Source organism: Oryctolagus cuniculus, chromosome 1 (assembly GCF_964237555.1).
Source record: "Oryctolagus cuniculus chromosome 1, mOryCun1.1, whole genome shotgun sequence".
Taxonomy (NCBI): domain Eukaryota; kingdom Metazoa; phylum Chordata; class Mammalia; order Lagomorpha; family Leporidae; genus Oryctolagus; species Oryctolagus cuniculus.
In genome coordinates this window covers 48,457,911-48,480,027 of record NC_091432.1, presented here as the reverse complement: position 1 = coordinate 48,480,027, position 22,117 = coordinate 48,457,911, and the positions used below count along the sequence as shown (strand labels likewise).

The following is a 22,117-nucleotide window of genomic DNA, read 5'->3' as shown; positions in this document are numbered from 1 at the left end:
TCACTCCTCTGCCCATCCCCCTTCCTGCAGGCCAGCCCAGCTCTCCTCGGCCATTCTACAGGAGGACACAAAGGCTGATCTGACACTTCTCTAGCCCTCACCTGCTCACCTGGACACACAGAGATGCTTTCAGAAAACCAGAACACGTGACAGTGGGGGTAGGGGCTCAGACTGTCCAGCTGAGCCCTGTTCAAAGTGGAGAACTGGCACTGATGTAGTTACCATCTGGGGAGACTCTGAAAAACACAGGCCCCCAGAGACACACTGAGGAGTCGCAGCTGCAGAGGCAGCCCCTGACAATCCAGTCCTCTGAACTCAAGGACGTGTCTCCTTGATAAAAGTCAACAGCTCAGCATCCTGGAGAGTTAATATTCAGAGGAAGGGCAGCCTCCTGCATGACTCCTCTAAGATCTGAAAAACAGCATTGCTGTTTTGGGTTCTGGGGGTATCACTTCTCAAAGAACCAGGGGTCCTTTGTGACAGATCCTACGCCTGTCACTTAGCAGACACCTATACATCTCTATATATACAGGTGTCGAATATTTTAATTAGTAAATGAATGAAAAACATTATACAATCTATACATGTATTGAAAAATATCGCCTGACACCTATAAATATTTATAATTTTCATGTGCCAACTAGAAATAACAGTAAATGAGTGAATAAATAAAAAGGAGTGCACATGAAGGGAAAAAAATCATACATATAAAAACCAGTATCTCACCCACAGATTTTGAAAATAAATCTCAAACAATGTGCATGAAGAAATGAACTCTTATGCCTAAAGAAGCCAGCTCCCTCCCTAGACTGTTCACAACTCTCCTTAGGCTGAATCCTCCTGCAACATCCCCTTTTAGAATATTCTGGTAAACAAACAGAACCATGAGGGGAAAGGGAGGGGAAGCAAACCCTGAGTCCTCAGATCAACTGGACTAAAACAAGTCTGACCCCCAGGGAGGCTGGATCTGGATCACACAGCCCAGAGGCATTCCAAGGCCACTGTGTCCTACCCTTGCTGGCCTTGGGCACAGAACACCCATACTTGGATGTATAAAAGGCACCACAAGTGTAATCTGCTCAAATTCAGATCAAGATCCTTCTACCGAAACCTCATCAACAGCCACCTTCTTTTTAAACCTTAGTGAATAACAAAAGCAGAAGCCACCCAGATTCCAGGAACCTAGGGCAGTCCTTCATAGATTCTCTTTTCCCACAGTTATATCCAATGCATCACCAAGTGCTCAAGTGCTGCCAGTCTTCCCTCCAAATATTTCAAATGTCTGTCTTTTCATCTGTCCTGTCACTACTTTAGCCATATCCACTGTATTTCTTACTGGAACAAATGCAAAAGCTTCTTCTTAACTGGTCTCCACATTCTTGAACTCTTCATCCATTCCCAAGGCCACTGTTGATCTCTTGTAAATACCAAATGGAGTACAGAGCTCTCCACATGTGTAAAACACACACACACACATAGACACACTCAAACACACCCACACTTCTGCTCTAAATCCTTCAATGGTCCCCATGAGCTTAAAATAAAGAGGAAAACGTCCTTAATAAGGCCTCTTACAAGCCTCGATCTCCCTCTCCATTCCCTTCTTTCCTCTCAAGTTGCACTGACCTCAGTTCTTTGAAAGCACTAAGCTGCCTCTCACCACAAGAGCCATACTGGTCCACAGGCCTAGAAAGGTCTTCTCTCTTACCCATTCCTTTTACCTCATTAACTCCTAACCCTCCTTCAGATCTCAACTCTCACTTCCCCAGCAAAGCTATCCTTGCTCACCTGAAGTAAGCCAGGACCCATACTTCATGCTCTCATGGCATCTTATTCCTTTATGTCATAGCATTTAGCCTAGTTCATAATTATACATAGCTGGTCAAATTGTGTTAATAGTGTTTGATTCTCCCCCGTTAGACTGGAAGCTCCTTGAGGGCAGGGATTCTGTTTTATCATCACAGTATCTCCAGCTTTTAGTACAAGGCCTGACACATAGTAGGTGGCCAATAAAAATTTGCTGAATAAATAAAATTCAGTTCTTCTCTGAGTTTATTCCAATCAGTCATACCAGGTCTCATTCTCATACCATTCGTGAAGTTCTCTGGAGCTTCCCTTAGGCTAACAGAAAACTGTTGATTTGCTGCCATCTCTCCTCACTCCTCTAGTATCCATTCTAGTTGCATAACTTCTATAGATGAGATCATGGTGTTGCCAGATCGTCATCATCATCACTAGTCACATTTATTAAGAATTTCTTAACATGCAATGGGCACCATGCCAAGTGCCACATGGGTGGTATCCACTTAATGTTCATACTACTATGAGGTATATGCTACAAACCCTATTTTGCAATAAAGAAAAATTTGCTAAAACATGCTGGGGCCAGGATTTGAACCTTTCTCAAACTCTATTGTCTTAACCACAAGCTACTGCCTATCAAACATGCTAATAATACCTACTCATAAAGATGCCATAAGGACTCAAGCACAGTAGGCACTTGGCAAAAGGTGGCTGTTATTACTGTGAGGCTGGGGCACTGAGGGGAGTGATACACATTTACCATTCTGCTTAAAAGAGAACTAATCTGGCTACCCTTCTGGGGTTGAAACAGCTGGACTTGTTGTTAGAGAGAGACAGACAGACAGACAGACAGACACTTTAATGAAAATCAGCATGCTGCAGTGGCTCCTACACACAATGTGTGGAGTGGGAGGCTGAGATGCTAAGACCCATGCGAAGATCTCTAGCCTTGGGAACTATCCATTTGGAATGAACTTGGGTTTTTCACGGAAAGCTCTGACATCAGTCCTGCAGGAGGAAATCAAACTTAACGACAGTTCCTTGAATTTCTTTTGCTATTTATCTTTATAACTCCCAGCAGCACATGGTAAAACAGAGAACATGGCACATTTAGAGTCTGGAGTTTTAAACCAAGAATTGACATGAATCCCACTGCCATTCTCTATGGCCTGGCTTGCAAATGACCCATTTTCCATATGTTTAACAATTATTCCAAGTAATGTGATGGAACTGACTCAGAGGCCAGGCGACTAAGCTCACTGATCTATCCCCTTCACTTGTGGAGAGCAGACGGGGCAGAAGGGAACATGACTATAGCCCAGTGACACATGAGTGGGCCAGTGCTTCAGACTCAGGCAATCAGCTCACAAACAACTTGAAGCCACTTTTTAAAAACTACAACTATTTTATTTTTACACATGATATATACATGTATCGGTGCACATACGACATTTTATGTACCTGAAGGAGATAGTACTTTAAGGATAATGTTATATGTCTTATGGAAAATTATTTTCTACAAATGGGAAACATGTGAAATAACAAATCAAATTAGGAGACTAAAATTACTCATGATACATAGACTGGACCCAGGTTTTTAAAAACAAGAACAGATTCTCATTGCCTCCTACCTCTGACCATCTCCTTCCTAGATAATCACTATAGGGCACAAAATCTTACTAATTAATCAAGGACAGTGCCACTGGCACTCAGGCTGTGATGAAGAGAAGACTTAAGAGACAAATAGGCATTTTAGTTTTGCTAAAGCCTTGCTATTCCCACCCAGGGCAGAGATGTTCAGGTCACTAAAAAAATGATGGGCCTCCTGTTGCCAATTTCTATTCATTAATTCATTAATTCAATCAAATTTATTATTTGAAAGGCAGAGAGAGACAGGGACAAAGAGAGATCCTCCATTTGTTGGCTCATTCCCCAAAAGTTCTCTATAACTGATTTTCTTTAAATATTTATTTATTTATTTATTTGAAAGTCAGAGTTATATATAGAGAGAAGGAGAGGTAGAGGTAGAGGTAGAGGTAGAGAGAGAGAGAGAGAGAGAGATCCTCCTTCTGGTGGTTCACTCCCTAATTGGCTGCAACAGCCGGAGCTGTGCCAATCCCAAGCCAGGATCCAGTAGCTTCCTCTGGGTCTCCCATGCTGGTGCAGGGGCCCAAGGACTTGGGCCATCTTCCACTACCTTCCCAGGCCATAGCAGAGAGCTGGATCGGAAGTGGAACAGCTGGGACTCAAACTGGTGCTCATATGGGATGCTGGCACTGCAGACAGTGGCTTTACCCACTATGCCACAGTGCCAGCCCCTCCAAATGTTCTCAATAGCCTGAGCTGACCCAGGCCAAAGCTGAGCCACTAACTCAACGCAGGTCTCCCACATGGGTGGCAGGGACTTAACACAAGGGTACACACTAGCAGGACTGAATCAAAAGCAGAGGATCCGGGTCTTGAACCCAGGAACTCCAATATGGGATGTTCCGAGGTGTTCCAGGCAGGGTTTTAACCAGTATTCCAAATGCTTGTCCCCTGCTGCCGATTTCTCTGCAGTGGACTCAACTTCCTTGCTCACAAGAAGATCAGAAAGGTCCTGTGTTTTTCCAGCTCCGGATTTCTTTCCCTGGCCACATGTAGGAGAGGGACGAGGGCCAGAGGCATAGCAAGGTCCTGAGCCAATACAGAAGTTCACTGAGCAGCTTCTGTCAGTCACCTCCCCCAGGTCCCCTACCTCTGCAGCTTCACCGTGGTTTGCTTCGGTATCTGCTTGTTTGCTTGGGAAACCTGACAGCAAACCCTGCATGCTCTACGTTCAACTTCTTCAGGGCCATGTGTTTGGAAGTCTTGGTGTAATGAGTTTCAATGTTATTTATCTTCTGGGGCTTGGCTATCAGAGCCTGCTTCTTCCCCTTCTGTTCTCAGGCCACAGCAACTGGGGCTGGTAAGGGAGTCCAAAAGCAGAGGTTAGAGTTCTAGGCAGGCGAGACTTGAGACAGCTCCTTGACAGGGGCCAAATGTCGCAAGAGTCCGCAGTGTGGGCTCAAGAGCAGCGCTGCATGAGAGCAGCCTCAGAAGGGCTGGAGCCGAGCCTGGGGCTCAGGGCTTTCCCATCCTGGCTGTATGGCTGATACCCTGGCAAGTCACACCTTTCTTTTAGCCTCATTTTTCACATTTGTAAGTGAAGAAATTGAATTAGTCTGTGTCCGTGGTTCCCATCCAGATTCTGAGATCTGAGATATTCATTTTTTTTTCCCTTTGGCATTGGCTACAAATGACTAAGACCGACACTATGACTCAATTATAAATGTTTATAATCCAGAACTGTGGATTCTGAGATTTTAGAGCTAGAAGATACTGATCGATCCAATTCTTTCCTACGCATGTAATGTTAAGGAAATCAAGGTCCAGAGAGGGACTATAAGTTCCGTGAGGGCAGAAACTAACTGCCTGGTTCTCCACTGCATGCCTGATACATTTTCAAAAATATTCCTCAAGTGAATAAATGAATGAATGCATGGGCAAATAATCTCCCTCCAAGGTCACACAGCCTGGGGGCAGGGGATACACCTTCACTCCTAGCCTGGAGGTGGAGGTGGGGAGCAGATCAGACAGAAGCCCCAGGCTGTTCCTGGACCCTCCAGCTGGAGCGCCACAGCAGAGCCAGGAACAAATTCTCAAAGCTGGTGGTGCCAGCGGCACTTGGCCACAAAGTGGGCTTCTCCTCAAGTCCTCCGTGCTGTGCATAATGAATTACGATGTCAATTACTGCGTTCTGTTAACAAGCTTGTGCCCGCCTGGGCATCACCAATGAATGCCCTGCAATTTGCCACAGATCTGCAGCTAATATATGGCAGAGCTGGGGATTTGAAACACTCCGGGCCCAGGGAAACCAGGTGGCTGGTTTGTTTTTGGCAACTACCGGCCTCTGTGATTAGGCAGCAGTATGCAGGGACGTACTCTCTCCTCTCTGGGGACAGGGTCTACTTGGGTGCCCTTGCCTGTCCTGACTCAGAGAAAGCCAGATGCAGAAAGCCATTTTTGTACCCTTTTTCTCTAAATTATTTAACAAAATGAGGCAGATGCAGAGTGGTTGTGTTAAAAATCACTTCCAGCATGCCTTGGTGGAGTCCAGTCATCAACACAGGATTCAAAATCTGGCTCCACTACACACGAACTGTGTGATCTTGAGTAAGTCTCTTAATTTGTCTGCAACTCCACTTCCACATCAGCAAAACTCGGATAATAACACCTACCTTGCGGAGGCACTGCAAGGATTAAATGAGATAATGAACACCAAGCCCGGAATGGTGGCTGGCACGGAGCAGGAATACAATGCATGAGCCTCCTGCCATGTTGCAGACGTTTCAAGAGACTCCAACCTCCGAGTGAAGAAAATTGGGGCCGAGACCCCAGGCAAACCGATCCCAGAGCCTCTGTGTCTTAGACGAAGTGTGTGGCCCCTCCCTACAGTTCTACAGTGATGATTACAACTACAGTCATGTGGGGAGGTCAGATCTGCCTTCCTCACTTCCACACTGGCTGTGTGAGAAGCTGATGGCAACAGGCCTCCTGGTGAGAGGGGAGGCTGCTCATTTCTCCGCCAGCACCGCTGTAGCCCCTGACCTACTTTCTTACTAAAAATAGCCCTTCTGAGGTCACTGCCGCAAATTGAATTCCACTGCTTCACTGCACCCTGTAAGCAGGTGGGTGGGCGCCAGAGCACATTTGGAGCCTCCGCTTGCGGGAGGCATCGCTGCCTGTTGGGGATGCTGATCCCACAGGCCTGACCAGAGCGCACAGCAGCTCTGCACACACAGGGTTGTACCTGGCCTGGCTAGGATGCCCTTGTTTGAGAAAAGGTAGACAGAGGCAGCAAGGGAGATTCTAACTTCATCTCTGAAGTGTAACAGAACTGAACTGAAATATAGGCTCCATTGTATTCTTGTGACTTGACCTTGGGAATGTTGTAACCTTTCTCCTCAGTTTTCTCATCTGTCAAATAGAGATAATAAATCTGACTTCAAAGCAATGTTGTACAGATTAAAAAGTTATATATAAAGCAGTCCTAGGCAAGAAGAGATAGCCAATAAAGCAATGAATACAGTTATTCTCCCACACTTTCGCTGGATGTTCCACAGGCCCTCATCCTAAAGCACAGACAGTAAGAGCGAGGAAGTCAATCTAAGACACAGAAAGACATGAAGTTAAAAGGGCCTTACAGGGACTTAGATCACAGATCTTGAGACATGGCCGAGCATCCCAATAACCAGGGTGCTTTGTGGACAACACTGCTTCCAGTTCTTTATCCTGAGGGTTGGGCTTCAAGAAGGCCATTATGGGGCCAGGCAGTATGGTGATTCTGATGCACGGCCAGGTCTGAGAATTGCTGAGGTGGGCCAGGTACCTCATTAAAATCAATATTTTTCTTTTTAAAAAATGTTTTGATAATTTTCTTTTTTTAATTTTATTTAAGTTATGCAAGTTTCATGTATTTCATATATGGAAATTTAGGAACATAATGGTACTTCCTACCCTCCTTCCCTCCTTCCCATACTTCAACACTTCTTCCTCCTCCCTCTCCCATTCCCACTCTTAAATTTTTTTAAAGATTTATTTATTTATTTGAAAGGCAGAGTTACAGAGAGGCAGAGAGAGACAGAGAAGTCTTCCATTCACTAGTTCACTCCCCAAATGGCTGCAACGGTCAGAGTTGTGTCGATCCAAAGCCAGGAGCCAAAAGCCTCCTCCTGGGTCTCCCACATGGGTGCAGGAGTCCAAGGACTTGGGCCATCCTCTACTGCCTTCCGAGGCCATAGCAGAGAGATGGATCAGAAGTGGAGCAGCGGCTGGTGCCGCGGCTCACTAGGCTAATCCTCTGCCTGCAGTGCCAGCACACCAGGTGCTAGTCCCGGTCAGGGCGCTGGATTCTGTCCCAGTTGCCCCTCCTCCTGTCCAGCTCTCTGCTGTGGCCCGGGAGTGCAGTGGAGGATGACCCAAGTGCTTGGGCCCTGCACCCGCATGGGAGACCAGGAAAAGCACCTGGCTCCTGCCTTCGGATGCGCACAGCACATTGGCCGCGGCGGCCATTGGAGGATGAACCAATGGCAAAGGAAGACCTTTCTCTCTGTCTCTCTCTCTCACTGTCCACTCTGCCTGTAAAAAAAAAAAAAAAAAAAAAAAAAAAGTGGAGCAGCAAGGACCTAAACTGTCGTGCATATGGGATGCTAGCACGGCAGGAGGCAGTTTTACCCACTGTGCCACAGTGCTGCCCCCCACTCTTAATTTTTACAAAGATGAAATTTCAGTTTACTTAATGGTCATAAAGTTAGCCCCACATTAAGTAAAAGAGTTCAACAAATAATGTAAAGAAAAAGAAGCCACTGTTCCTCAACAGAGGCGACAAAGACTGTAAACAATCATCTAGTCTCAAAATGTTCATTTCGCTCCAATACTTTACATTTTAGGTGCTGTATTAGTTACCTCAGATCAGGAAAAACACATGGTATCTGTCTTTTTGGGACTGGCTTTAAATGAATTTTTCTTCCATAATAAACACAGTGGATTGCCATTATAAAATATACAAAAAGCATGGAAAAGCAAAAAATAAAAATAAAAAGTGAAGATGCAACTAATATGCATTGAGTGCCTACTAAATGCCAGCCCTCTGTTAGGTACTGGATTGTTAAAAACATGGTCCTGGTCCTCAGGGAGTGCCCTGTCTGTGCAGAGAGACAGAAACAGGCACGACTGTAACATAAGACAAACGTGAATAGGAACAGGAATGACTGATTCTTTTTTAAAAAAATTTATTTAAGGTATACAAATTTCATGTATACAGATTTAGCAACATAGTGATACCTCCCACCCTACTCTAAGGGATGACTGATTCTATCTAGTAATTCAAGAAGACCTACAGAGCTGGACCAGTAGAAGGTGTGCGCTTGCTGGACAAAGGAGGAAAAGGTATCTTAGAAGAAGGAACAAGACATACAAAAGCATACAGGGTCTCTCTCTCTCTCTCTCTAACTCTTCCACCTGCTGGTTCACTCCCCAAACACCCACAATAGCTGGGGATGGGCCAGGTCAAAGCCAGGAGCCTAGAACTACATTAGAGTCTCCCATAATGGTGCAGGGACCCAAGTACTTGTGCCTGTTTTCCCAGGCACATTACCAGGGAACTAAATCAGAAGTGAAGAAGCCAGGACTTGAACCAGTGCCCTAATGGGATGCCAGTATTATAGGCAGTAGCTTAACTCACTGTGTCATAATGCTGGCCCCCAATAAATAAATATTTTAAAAATATATTATATGAAGGCATACAGGGGCAAAAGATGTTTGTTAGGAAAATGTGCTAGGGTTACCATAGTGATCACCATACACAGTAAACAGAAGTGGCACAGAAAGGGATGGTGTGGATGGCTAAGACTAGATAGGGAAGAGTCTGGATAACACCAACATTGCCTACATAGGAAAGTATGATTCTTCCTGGTATGTTTTTAATAGATGGCTCTGTTTTTGTTTTTGCAAGACCAATGCTATTACTTGTGAATACAGTGTTACTTAGTAAGTGCTGTACATTACTCAAGGCCACAATTTATTCAACCCCAGAAGAAAGGACAGTCTGGTACTCCTAATTTTGCTAAAATTATAAAAATATTATGACGACGGCAGGCACCGCGGCTCACTTCGCTAATCCTCTGCCTGCGGCGCCAGCATCCCGGTTTCTAGTCCCGGTCGGGGCGCCAGATTCTGTCCTGGTTGCTCCCCTTCCAGTCCAGCTCTCTGCTGTGGCCCGGGAAGGCAGTGGAGGATGGCCCAGGTGCTTGGGCCCTGCACCTGCATGGGAGACCAGGAGGAGAGACCTGGCTCCTGGCTTCGGATCGGTGCAGCACGCTGGCCGTAGCAGCCATTTGGGGAGTGAACCAATGGAAGGAAAACCTTTGTCTCTCTCTCTCTCTCTCACTGTCTAACTCTGCCTGTCCAAAAAAAAAAAAAAATATATTATGATGAACATCTTTAACCATAAAGCTTTTCCATATTTAACATCTTTCCTTAGGAAAGAATTTGAGTTAATAAACAAATGAAAATGGACATCTTCAAGCCTCTTGATAATAGCACCAAAAGGCTTTCTAAAACTGGCGGCCATTTGGGGGGTGGACCAATGGAAAAGGAAGACCTTTCTCTCTGTCTCTCTCTCACTGTCTAACTCTGCCTGTAAAAAAAAAAAAAGAAAGAAAGAAAGAAAGAACGAACGAACATAATCCAGCAAAGGAAGTTTTATCCCCATTCTCCAGATGAGGAATGTCACGTCTGACTCAGAAATCTATGCTGTTTCCTGCTTTACAACACTATGACTTGGCAAATGTCTTTTCAATTTCAGTTCTGTCATTAACAAGATACGTGATCCCACACGGGGCATTCATGTTCTCTGACTGCAAGCCTGCTCACCTGTGAGACGGGGATAATTCTCTTCCCATCCTGTGCCTTATTTCCAACACACACATACACACAGGGCCGCTGCTGTGACTAAATGATATAATGGATGTCAGAGACCCAGACAGACATGCGGGTTGTTATTAGAGTCCTGAACATCATGACTGATCATTCTGGTGGTGACAGGACACCCGGCCAAGATCCTCTGTGATTTCAGGAGGATTTAATTAGACTCAAAAGACAGCCCCTTCTAGCATCAGAAAAGTGAATGGCTGCAATGCATTTCATAATGACTTTCAATAAGACCTGAAACCAAGAGGTTAAGACTCTGAGAAAATCCATTAACCAAATGCTGCATTCCTGGAGCACTCTAGGGAATCATGATTCTCCTGAATATTTCCTGCTCCTTCATTCTTAGGAATGCATTTGTGCACACACACATACACACAGACACATCTCACCAGCAGGCTTTCTTGGGAAAACAGGATTCAGCCAGAGAGAGGCTGGATGTGGATCCCACCACAAGGGGGCCAGTTAAATAAATGGGTGTGGGCACTGATTTAGTTTTCCAGAGGCTTCTGGTGAAATGTCAGGACACCTGGCTGAGGGGTCAGGAGACCCTGGGGTGCAGTTCAGATTCTACTGCTTCCTGGATGTATACATTGGGCAAGGTGTTCGACCTTTCAGTCCGAGTTTCCTTTATATAAAATGGGATAATACCTATCTTATATGTGTTGGTTAAGCTCCCTAGGCCAGTATTTCCTCTGCTGTGAGACTGATGTCAGTTACTAAGTGTATATTCACACTGCGCGCTGGCCCTGTGCTGAGGGCTTTATTCCTCTTCATAGTCCTGGGATGTGGGTCCTATACTGCCAACTTATAGATGAGGAACCTACACTCAGAGGGGCTCTGTAATTTGGCTCAGGTCACACAGCAGTTAAGGTACAGAGTCTGATTTGAAACTCTGTGTCGTAACCACTAAATCATATTCCCACCTACCAGAAAGGAAGAAATGAAATCACATTTATTATTACGTGCCTCCTGGGTGCCTGAGTACAAGGAGGTGCTACAGAGCCCATGGAGACAAGGTTGCTCTGTGGCTGTATGGCCTGTATGGATCTTGAGAAGGGAAGGGAGAGCTCGAGTAGGAGAACATTTAATGCTGAACTCCCCAAAGTCACAAAGCCAGCCATGCTGTGAACATGGGTGGTGGTTCTGAATGTTGTTTTAAATTTTATTTATTTCATTTTAGGTGAGAAATAGGGGGCGAGGTGGGGCAAGAGAGAGAGAGAGAGAGAGAGAGAGAGAGAGAGAGAGAAAGTATCTTGAAACTCAACTAGTTGAGCCATCACCTGCTGGCACCCAGGGTGTGCATTAGCAGGAAGGCAGATCAGAAGCTGAGCAGCCAGGATTTGAACCAGGCACACTGACACAGGATGCAAGCATCTGCACTGGCAACTTAATCACTGCCAAACACATGCCTCTGTAGGAAGGTTTTGTTTTGTTTTGTTTTGTTTTTTGACAGGCAGAGTGGAGAGTGAGAGAGAGAGACAGAGAGAAAGGTCTTCCTTTGCCATTGGTTCACCTTCCAATGGCCGCTGCGGCCGGCGCGCTGCGGCCAGCGCACCGCACTGATCCGATGGCAGGAGCCAGGTGCTTCTCCTGGTCTCCCATGAGGGTGCAGGGCCCAAGCACTTGGGCCATCCTCCACTGCACTCCCTGGCCACAGCAGAGAGCTGGCCTGGAAGAGGGGCAACTGGGACAGAATCCGGCGCCCCCCGACTAGAACCCGGTGTGCCGGCGCCACAAGGCAGAGGATTAGCCTAGTGAGCCGCGGTGCGGGCTGGAAGGTTTTAAAATTAGAGTTGATGGGGCCAGCGCTATGGCATAGTGGGTAAAGCCAGTGCCTACAGTGTCAGCATCCCACATGGGCACTGATTCTAGTCCTGGCTGCCCCACTTCCAATCCAGCTCCCTGTTAATGCACCTGGGAAGCAATAGAAGAGGGTCTTTGGGCCCCTGCACCCACATGGGAGACCTGGAAGAAGCTCCTGGCTCCGGGCTTCGGATCCGCCCAGCTCTGGTCATTGCGGCCATTTGGGGAGTGAACCAGTGGATGGAAGATCTCTCTCTTTCTGCCTCTGCCTCTCTGTAACTCTTTCAAATAAATAAATGTTTTTTAAAAAAATTAGAGAGCTGAAGGCTGGTTTGGCAGTGAAAAAAACCTAGCTGAAGACTAGAGTAAAACACTCACAGCCATGCATGAGCACGGATTTCCTTGAAGTTGACGGTCTCCAAGGTAACAGTGCTGGACACTCACAAGGAGAAAGATGCAACTGTAAAAGTAGGAGTACTTTACCTGCAGAGAAGCTGGACCATTCCTTGCCCCCACCCCACTGTTCTCCTCTCTACCCTAGCTGCTTACACAGAAAGGATGAAGGGACATAGGAAGAAGCCACATTCTTAAACCTATGCTGCACAGAACTAAAAATAGAGGTGCAATTCAAATGTCTGTTACTGAGGTATCTGCCTTTGCACCCTGGAAACCAGATTGTTTCACCCCTCATCGACTCTACCTCCCCAGGTGCTCGTTCACACAGCTTACAGACACAGGGAGGTCAGAGTCCCTGAGAAACCAGTGAACACCTGGCACCACGCTGGGCCCTTTTCACCCATGTCTTCATTGGAGCTGCACACCAACCCCGGGAAGCATTTTACAGACAAGGAAGCAGGCCAGTTGGATGAGATGACTTGCCCAGGGTCCTTCAGCTAGTAAGTAGCAACAGGGGAACGAAACAACTCCGGTGAGTCTGACTCCAGAACCCAAGCTCTTTCAAAGTACTTAGCCTGCTACATTTCACAGTAAGAAGCGGAGCTTTCTTTAAGCTCCATGAGTGATGAAAGCAATGCTGCCCTGGGATTTACCTTATGGCTCTGGGAAGAACCCAGCAAAGCAGCCATTTGCATGACTCATCCCTGTGACTGACTGACAAGGACACTTCTCTCGGCTATGGTTTCAGCAGCTGCTAAGTCTACTCACCCCGCCCCACGCCCCTCCACTTGGCTCCAGGAGGTAGAAATCACTTACGTAACAATTTCAGTGGTCCTTGCCTCAAGGTATGATTATCACAGACTTTTAAATGACCAAGGTGTCACAGATCATAATAAAGGACAAAAGGAGCCAGGTCAAGGGAGAGAAAAGGAGAGAGGATATTCTGAAAAACAGAGGAGGAGGCACAGATATAATAGTAGAACTCCCAAAGTTAACTCCTAGCAATTTCTTCTTCTAATGCTCCTAGATTTCCACTTTCAAGATGAAGAATGGGAGGGTCAGAAAGGTTAAGATCCAAGGTCCAAGGACAGACACCAGCTGGGCTAAGAACCTAAATCTCCTAATTTCCAACCGGGCTTCCCCCAACCCACTCACTCACTCAACTGTGGACAGAAACCTGTGAGAACTGTCAGGGAGAGAACTCTGCAGCCTTGCTCCCCTGTATGGCAGGGCCAGGGAGGAGGACAGGTGCTGTCACAGTACCAAAGAGAAGCACTGCTGATTCTGGAACGGTGGGTTTAGGGATCAGGACACTTTTCATGCCCTACCTTAAGTATCTAATTGCATGACCCTGAGCAAGTCAATCTCTCTGCCTTGACTTTTGCAGCTGTTAAATACAGTTAACACTAGTATCTAACTAACATGGTGGTTTTGTGGTGATTTAATAAAAAAACAACAATACCAGTTGTGCAGTGCTTAACACAATGGCATACACTTGGTAAGCATTAGCTGTCACTGTCATCATGAAGGTATCAGACACACCGTGCGGCACATGGAAAGTGTTCAGTGAATGTTCACTCCTTGCTCCAAACCTCCCAGGATCTCGAGCCCTCACCCGTTACCTGTAGATCTGTTGAGAGGAGGCCTCGGGTTGGAAACTGCAAAAGCAGAGTACTTCTCCCAGGCAGGGCAGCCTGACCGGGCTGGCCTTGCTCACTGGGCCAGCTAGCTGCTCCGGGAAGTCATTATTCATATTTTGTGCTGCACGCTTTGAGGGCACCCCCTAGAAATCAGTGATTCCATCCTGGGTTTTCCCAGGGAGACAGAGCCTTCACATATTTGGGGTTCCTACTGAGGACCCAACCCTTGAAATGGCTTCCTGGTATTTAGGGAGAAAGTCTACCAGGAGGCATTGATCCCTGCCAAAGGTGGCAAGGAAAGCAGTCTTTGCCCTGGACCAAATAACTGCAGCAGCAGGAATCATCATCACAGAACAGTCACATCATGGGACATCAGCACAGGCATCACACCACTATGCCCTATAGCAAGGCCACTTAGCGGAAACATTATCCATACACACAGCAAGAAAAAACTGTCATTAAGTAGATCTGCTTTACAGAAACACCTCTCTGGTCTTTCTACAGAGTTAAAAGTCTTCACTCCAACCTCCTACCAAGTAGTTCTATTTGGATATTCTGTAAGCATCTCACACTCAGTTTTGTTCAAAAATAAATTCATCAGCTTGCCCGAAACCAAATCTCTCCTCTGTCCAAGTATTATTCCCCGAGAACCTATAGACCCGGTCTACCAAGCAGAAAACTGGGTACCACACCCTTGGTCCTGCCCATTTCTTCCATTCTCTTCTCAGCCCTGTTCACACGAAACCAGTTAATCCCGGTAAACCAAGTTCAGTCTTTACCTTTCTTCCCTACTTCTGTCTGCTGCTCCTGGCCTAATTCAGCCCTCTCTTGTTCCAGATTCCCTACTCCCCTCTCTGCTTTCACGCTCCTTCCTGTTTAACTCAGCCTTAATCCTGTCCCTAGAATGACTTTCTTAAAATACAGGTTGGATCATGTATGGTCAGTTTTACATGCCAATTCGCACCTCGTTACTCAAACACTAATCTAAGCTTCACTAACGCTGTGAAGGCATTTTGTAGCTGTGAATGACTTTCTGGAAAGGAGACTATTGGGTGAGCCTGATCCAGTCACCCAGAAGGCCTTAGGGACAGAAGTGGGGTTTCCTAATTTCTGCCTATTGACTGCAGCATCAGCTCCTGTCCCTGTTTGCAGCCTGCCTTGTGGATTTCAGACTTTCCTAGCCAGTCACCACAGCCAGGTAAGCCAATTCGTCACATTAAATATCTTAATTTATGTCTCCTACTGGGTCTCTTTCTCTATCTGGACCTATCTGTGAAACAAAAGAATCTCATTCTGATAGAGCCTGTTAGACTGATAAAAATTGATAGCTGGATCATGCCAAGTTTTGGCAAGGATGTGGAGCTATAGAAATCTTTATGTACTGCCAGGGTCATGTGTCAGGCATTAATAAGCCCAGTCTTTTACATATATTATCCAACTGAATTGTCAAAATAACTCAGAGTTTCAACCTCTTTATCTACATAGGGAAACTAAGGCTTGGGAGGTTACAATTCACTCAAAGTAACATGATTAGAAAAGAGCAGAGCAAGGTTCCTTCATGGGGTTAGTGCTCTCCCTCCAAATCACATCAAATTCATTTGAGAATTATAATACAAGAATGTTTATTAAAACTAGGATATTCCATCCTGCCTTTTATGCAAGACTATGACCTTTCTTTTCCAACCATACTGAAACATTTTACAATATCAGAAAAGCTGTGTCAACCAAGGTGGGAGTGGAGAGCTCCCAGATTATTATCTTTTTTTATTTGTGTGTGTAGATGTTAATTAGAGCCTGCTCTGGTTTGGATATGGTTTGAGTGTCCTCTAAGACTTCATGTATTGAAATGTCATTCCTGGGATGGGAGAGGGAGTGGGAGATGGGATGGTTGCGGGTAGGAGGGAGGCTATGGGGGGGGAAAGCCGCTATAATCCAAAAGTTGTACTTTGGAAATTTATATTTATTAAATAAAAGTTTTAAAAAAAGAAATGTCATTCCTGCTGTGAGATATTAAGAGGGTGGAAACTTAATGAGACGATAGTGTTTAGAGGTGGGGTCTCTGAGGATTAAGCCATACTTGAAGTTTTCTCAACTGTTTAAAGTGTGTGGTTTTATGATCCCAGGAGTCTTGCATCAGATCAGCCAAGATTCTTCCTTAGAAAGGCTGTACCTTCCCACAGTAGAAGCTGATAAACCTTCTTTGGCCATCCTCTTCATTTTGCAAAATTAAATTTTTAAAAAGCATCTTTCCAAGAGCTCTCCATACTTTTTTTTTCTTTTTTTGCCTTCTTGCTATGTAATATAATTTACTGAAAACTTCTCAAATCAGTTCTCAATTGATCATAATAAATCCCACTCATATACAGAATTTATCTCTGTGGTACTACCTAAATAAAATGAATAGGCTCAGGGCCAGGAGGTTAAGTGGCTACCTATGTTGCCAGCATCCCATGAGTGCCAGTTCAAGTCCTGGCTGCCTGCTTCCAATTCAGCTGCCTGCTGATGCACCTAGGAAGGCAGTAGAAGATGCCCAAGTACTTAGGCCCTGCCACCCACATGGGAGACCTGGATGGAGTTCCAGGCTCTTGGCTTTGGCCTGGCCCAGCTGCAGAAGTTGTGGCCATATGGGAAGTGAACCAATGGATGGAAGATTTCTCTCTCTCTCCCTCTTTCTCTGTCACTCAGCCATACAAAAAAAAATCTTGTTTTTAAAAAAGTTTTAAAAAAATGAACAGACTCAGAAAGCTCACAATAAGGCCACAGTGCCAAGGCTCCAGCTCCGGGTGGCTTCCCTTCTGTCATACTGTACAGTGATGCAACTTCCAGCCTGCCACGAAGTCTCTGGGGCCACTGTGTGCCCACTCCCTCCATCTTTTTTAGCTGTGGGCTACCCAGAGTTGCTAGGAACTTCCCATTAACTAGGAAAGACTATGTCCAGGCCTTTATCTCTAAAATCCATTAAGTCAACCAAGGAGTAAAGGTGGGGTAAATCCACCAAGAAAGGGAGACTGAAAAGGGAAATAGCAGACAAGATAGCCCAACACATTTCAGATGAGTACCAGATGGAGGAGGAAGCAGACATCACAGAGTGATGGAGGCTGCAGCCCAGGGCCGCATGAAGGGAAGAGTGTGAGGGGAATGCAGACTGTGGAAAACCTCAGGCCTGGACTGGCACTAGGTGCCTGTGAAGGTCAGGCAAGGATAGGGCTGAAATCAGAGGCATGGACTTCAAGTGTATTTATGAGGTAGCTGGAGGCCCAGATTCTCCTCAACACACACAATGAGGCAACCTACTTCCTGCTATCCTAAGGGAACGCTAGACACTTATGATCTGCAAAAACCGACCCAGGCAGGCCTTGGACTCAGAAAAAGAAGACACACTGGTGGCTGGGGGTGAGCATAAGGACAAAACAAATGGATAAAATGAGTCTGCATACTGAGGCTAGGATACCAGAGACCACCTCTCTTCCCTGGATCTTGCTCCAGAAAGCCAACAACTAGGCATATATACGCCCATGCAGGAGATCAGAAAAAATGTCCATAAACATTCACCTCTGGAGGCCTACCAGTGAAACACCTTGCCCTCCTCCCCAGTCCAAACATGTTACGAGGAAGTCCAGGAGCCAACACAACTCTCTACGCACAGTCTCACTTGGGATCTCACATCTCCGCTGGAACACCAGCCCTTTAGAGGCGAAGCTCTGTATCAGTCAGGGTCTCAGCAGAAGGCAGCACCTCAAGCTGAGTGGCTGGGGGAGTTTCATAAAGAAGCCACCTAGAGATACGGACAATGGTTTCTATCCCAGGGCTACGAGATAAAGCTACAGCACTACAACCTAGCAGACTGAAGAAGCAAGGGAAAGGAGCAATGAGCAGAACCAGAGAGAGAAGAGTCATAGAGCAGCCTGATTGGGGCTTCGGCCCCTGATAGGACTCAGCTATGGCAACCACGCAAGGAAGGACGCTGGACAGTGAATACACCGACTCCACTCTTTTTCAATCTTTACATCTGCTGTTCCTCTCACCAGGGGAAGCCAACCAGAGGCCAAGGACAGGGTACCTGTTGATGCAGGCCATGGAGGGGTCAGCCTCCCCTGGGCACACAGCAGGGTGGGAATGGGTGGAGGGTATGTCTGGAACAATCAGAAAGCACCCAGCACAGTCAGAATTCCAAACAAAGACACAGAAAAAAAAAAAAACTGGAATAAACAGACAAAAATATAAAGAGCAAAAGAAAACATTTTTAAAACTCTATAATATCCTTACAGAAATGATGGATGGCATGGCCATAGGGACAATAATAACAAATGGTTGTTTTTTTTTTAAAGGACTAAAGAATAAGAAAGAGCCCTTGGAAATTAAAAATAATAGAAAAATTAAAATTCCCTCAAAAAGGTTGGAAGATCATGTTAAGGAAATTTCCTAGAGAGTGCTAAAGAAAGTAAAAACATGAAGAGGAAGAAACTAAGGAAATTTGAAGATAAGTTCAGGAGATCCAATATACATCTAATTAAAGCCTCAGAGAGAGAGAACAGAAAAAGGTAAGGAAAAAACATCAAAGAAATAATTCAAGAAAAAGTTCCTACAGCCAAAGGGCATAAGTCTCTGGACAGAGCAAATAAGTATCAGAGCAATGAATGAAAGACAAACCATACCAGGAACACTATCATAAGATTTCAAAACACTGAAGATAAAGAGAAGTTCCTAAAAGTTTCAAAGAAGGAAGAGGAAAAAACCTGGACACACGGAAAAGAAAAGGAATCAGAGGAAGCAGGAGACATCTCAGCAGTAACTTTAGAAACCAGAGGACGGCCGGCACCGCGGCTCACTAGGCTGATCCTCCGCCTTGCGGTGCCAGCACACCGGGTTCTAGTCCCGGTTGGGGCACCGGATTCTGTCCTGGTTGCCCCTCTTCCAGGCCAGCTCTCTGCTGTGGCCAGGGAGTGCAGTGGAGGATGGCCCAGGTGCTTGGGTCCTGCACCCCATGGGAGACCAGGAGAAGTACCTGGCTCCTGCCTTCGGATCAGCGTGGTGTGCCGGCCGCAGTGCGCCAGCCGCGGCGGCCATCGGAGGGTGAACCAATGGCAAAGGAAGACCTTTCTCTCTGTCTCTCTCTCTCACTGTCCACTCTGCCTGTCAAAAAAAAAAAAAAAAAGAAAGAAAAAGAAACCAGAGGACAACAGAAAATGCCTCCAAACTCAGAAGGAAAGGAAGAAGGATTTTCAAGCTAGCATCTTACCCAGCTAAACTATCAATCAGGTATGGAAACAGGGTAAATATATTTTCGGAAACTCAAAGGAATCAAAAAAATTTATCTTCACCTACTTTTTCAGGAAGGTACTAAAACATGTACTCCTCGAGAAGGAGACAAACATAAAGGAGGAGGAAGATAGGGAAGAGGGACTTAAACAGGGGAGTGGCAAGCAGAAACCACCAGGCTAGTGACTGTGCACGCCAAGAATAACCATTTCAGGCTGGGACAGGAGGGCGGAGCTCCAGAGCTGGGTGGGGAGACTGATGAAAGCGTTGATGTATTTGACAAAATTAAAAAGAGGATCAGGAAATGTTTTCCAGATGTATTGTGCTACATTAGTTGGCTCAGGAGTGAGAAGAGTTTTCACACTGGCCACAATAATGGAATCATGATTTAATTATAGTTGGGAAAATGGAGGGAGAGGAAATGGAGGTGGTAGTATAATTAAATTTTATTTATATTAAGAAATCAATAGATAAAATGTATTTTATTAAAATTGATACTGTAAATAAGCATTTGATTTAGAAATACAGAGGTAGGTACCTGAAAATAATTCAAAATGGCTGCCTCTGAATGGGACCAGGGAACAGGAAAAACTAAGGCACAAACTACCATAATGAACCCTTTTATCTTATTTTTTTACCATTTAATTATGCTTATATACTCTTCTGTAATAAATACAAAGTAATCTAATTAAAAAGTTGCATGCTCGAGTCAGATAACCTGGTTCAAATCCTGGTCCCACTGAATGTTAACTGTCAGGTCTGAAGACAAGAAGAGGTCCAACTTTTCTGAACCCCATCTTTCTCACTTGCAAGACAGTGCAATGCGTTACAAGCGTATGTGAGACACACAGACACACAGTGTAACAGCTCAGGGAGACAGTGAGCTACTGTAAAATCTCAGCCTGGCACTTCGCACACAGTTCCCTCGGGAGGAAGAGGAGATGATCAGGACTGTGGCTGATGGCTGGATCTCTCTCAGGTCTGTTTCAAGAGCAAAGACCAGAGTCTACCTGTCCCAACGACACTGAACAATCAGGCAACAAGCAAGGTGCAGGCAGGAGCAGTGTCACATGCCCTTTCATCCCATCCACACGGCCCAGCCTTGTACTGTGTAAACTGTGATGTTGACTGTAGAACAGAGAAGCAAGAGATGGCAAAATGGGCCACGTGGGAAACACCAGAAAGAGCACTGAAGTGAGTCAGAAGAAACCGAAACAGACACGCCGAGAACCGACTCTGGGCCACGAGCTTTTCCATAAACTACATAATTCGCTCCAATGACAAGCACTTACAGAACTCATAATTACCTCCATCTTCAGAGATAAGAAACCTTGCCCATGGCCACACAGATACTGAGCAGCAGAGCTGGAAATGAAACCCGTGACTTCCCAGCTCAAGGCCTCATGTCGCTTATACTGTTTTATGCAGCTTGGGGCAGATCATGCGACCTTGAGCGTCTGTTTCCTCACTTATACAATAGACATTGTCTCTTCCCTGGGAACTTCAGAGTTACTGCAGGAATAAAAGGAGGTGATGAGTGGAAGCTCCTCATATACAACAGTGATCACATACAAGGGGCTTCTGTCATAGGCAGGCAGGCCACTCTAGGACTACACTGCGGAGCTTCCTGACCAAATAAGCCTATTGGCTTGGCTGCCACGGGAAGAGGAACACACTAGCCTGGGGCAGGGCCTGGAGTTGCAAGTACGATGAGGAAAAATCTGGGCCAAGGATTCTGATAAGGATGCTGAAGCTGCAATCAGACTTTTAAATTATGATGTCCACTGTGCTAAGGGTCAGAAAGTCAATAGCATCTTTCAGGTCTCAGATGAAAAGCACACATGTACCAAATTAGTATCTTACAAAGCCACAAGATCAAACCCTCTGCCATTCCTCCCGGATTCCTCATTGAACAGTCACTAGCTCTGAAAATAGATTACATTAAGTCATTCCTCTGCTTTGAAACCCTTTCTGCACCATTATCCCACAGGGTGAAGTCCCAGCTGCTTAGTCTAATGTTCAAGGTCTTTAGCATCTAGCCATAGACATCCCAGAAGCTCTGCTCTCCCACTGCTCTGCTCCCATCCTGATACCTTCATTTTCTCCAATTTGCCATGCCTTCTCCATGCTTTCGTTCGTAAGATCCCACTTCCTGGAAAGCCTTTCTCTTCCTCCTACTCACCCTACCTCCATCATCATCATCATCATCATCATCATCATCATCTCTCTCTCTCTCTCTCTCTCTCATTTATTTATCTATTTGAAAAGCAGAGGCAGAGAAAGAGAGAGAGGTCTTCTATCCACTGGTTCACTCCTCAGTTGGCTGCAACTGCCAGAGCTATGCCAATCCAAAGCCAGGAGACAGGAGCTTCCTCTAGGTCTCCCATATGGGTGCAGGGGCACAAGGACTTTGGCCATATTCTACTGTTTCCCCAGGCCATAGCACAGAGCTGGATCAGAAGTGGAGCGGGGGGCTGGTGCTGTGGCATAGCAGATAAAGCTGCTGCCTGCAGTGCCTGCATTCTATATGGGCGCTGGTTCAAGTCCTGGCTGCTCCACTTCCAATCCAGCTCTCTGCTATGGCCTGGGAAAGCAGTGCAAGATGGCCCAGGTCCTTGGGCCCCTGTGCCCACGTCGGAGACCCAGAAGAAGCTCTTGGCTCCTAGCTTCAGATCCGCACAGCTCCAGCCATTGCGGCCAACTGG

General features: G+C 45.9%; 1 protein-coding gene across 6 annotated transcripts in view; it reads right to left on the bottom strand.

Annotated features, from left to right (window-relative positions):
- SERGEF (secretion regulating guanine nucleotide exchange factor) overlaps positions 1-22,117 on the bottom strand; it is a 248,292-nt gene that overhangs the window by 56,577 nt on the left and 169,598 nt on the right. The gene's annotated exons all lie outside the window — the stretch shown is intronic.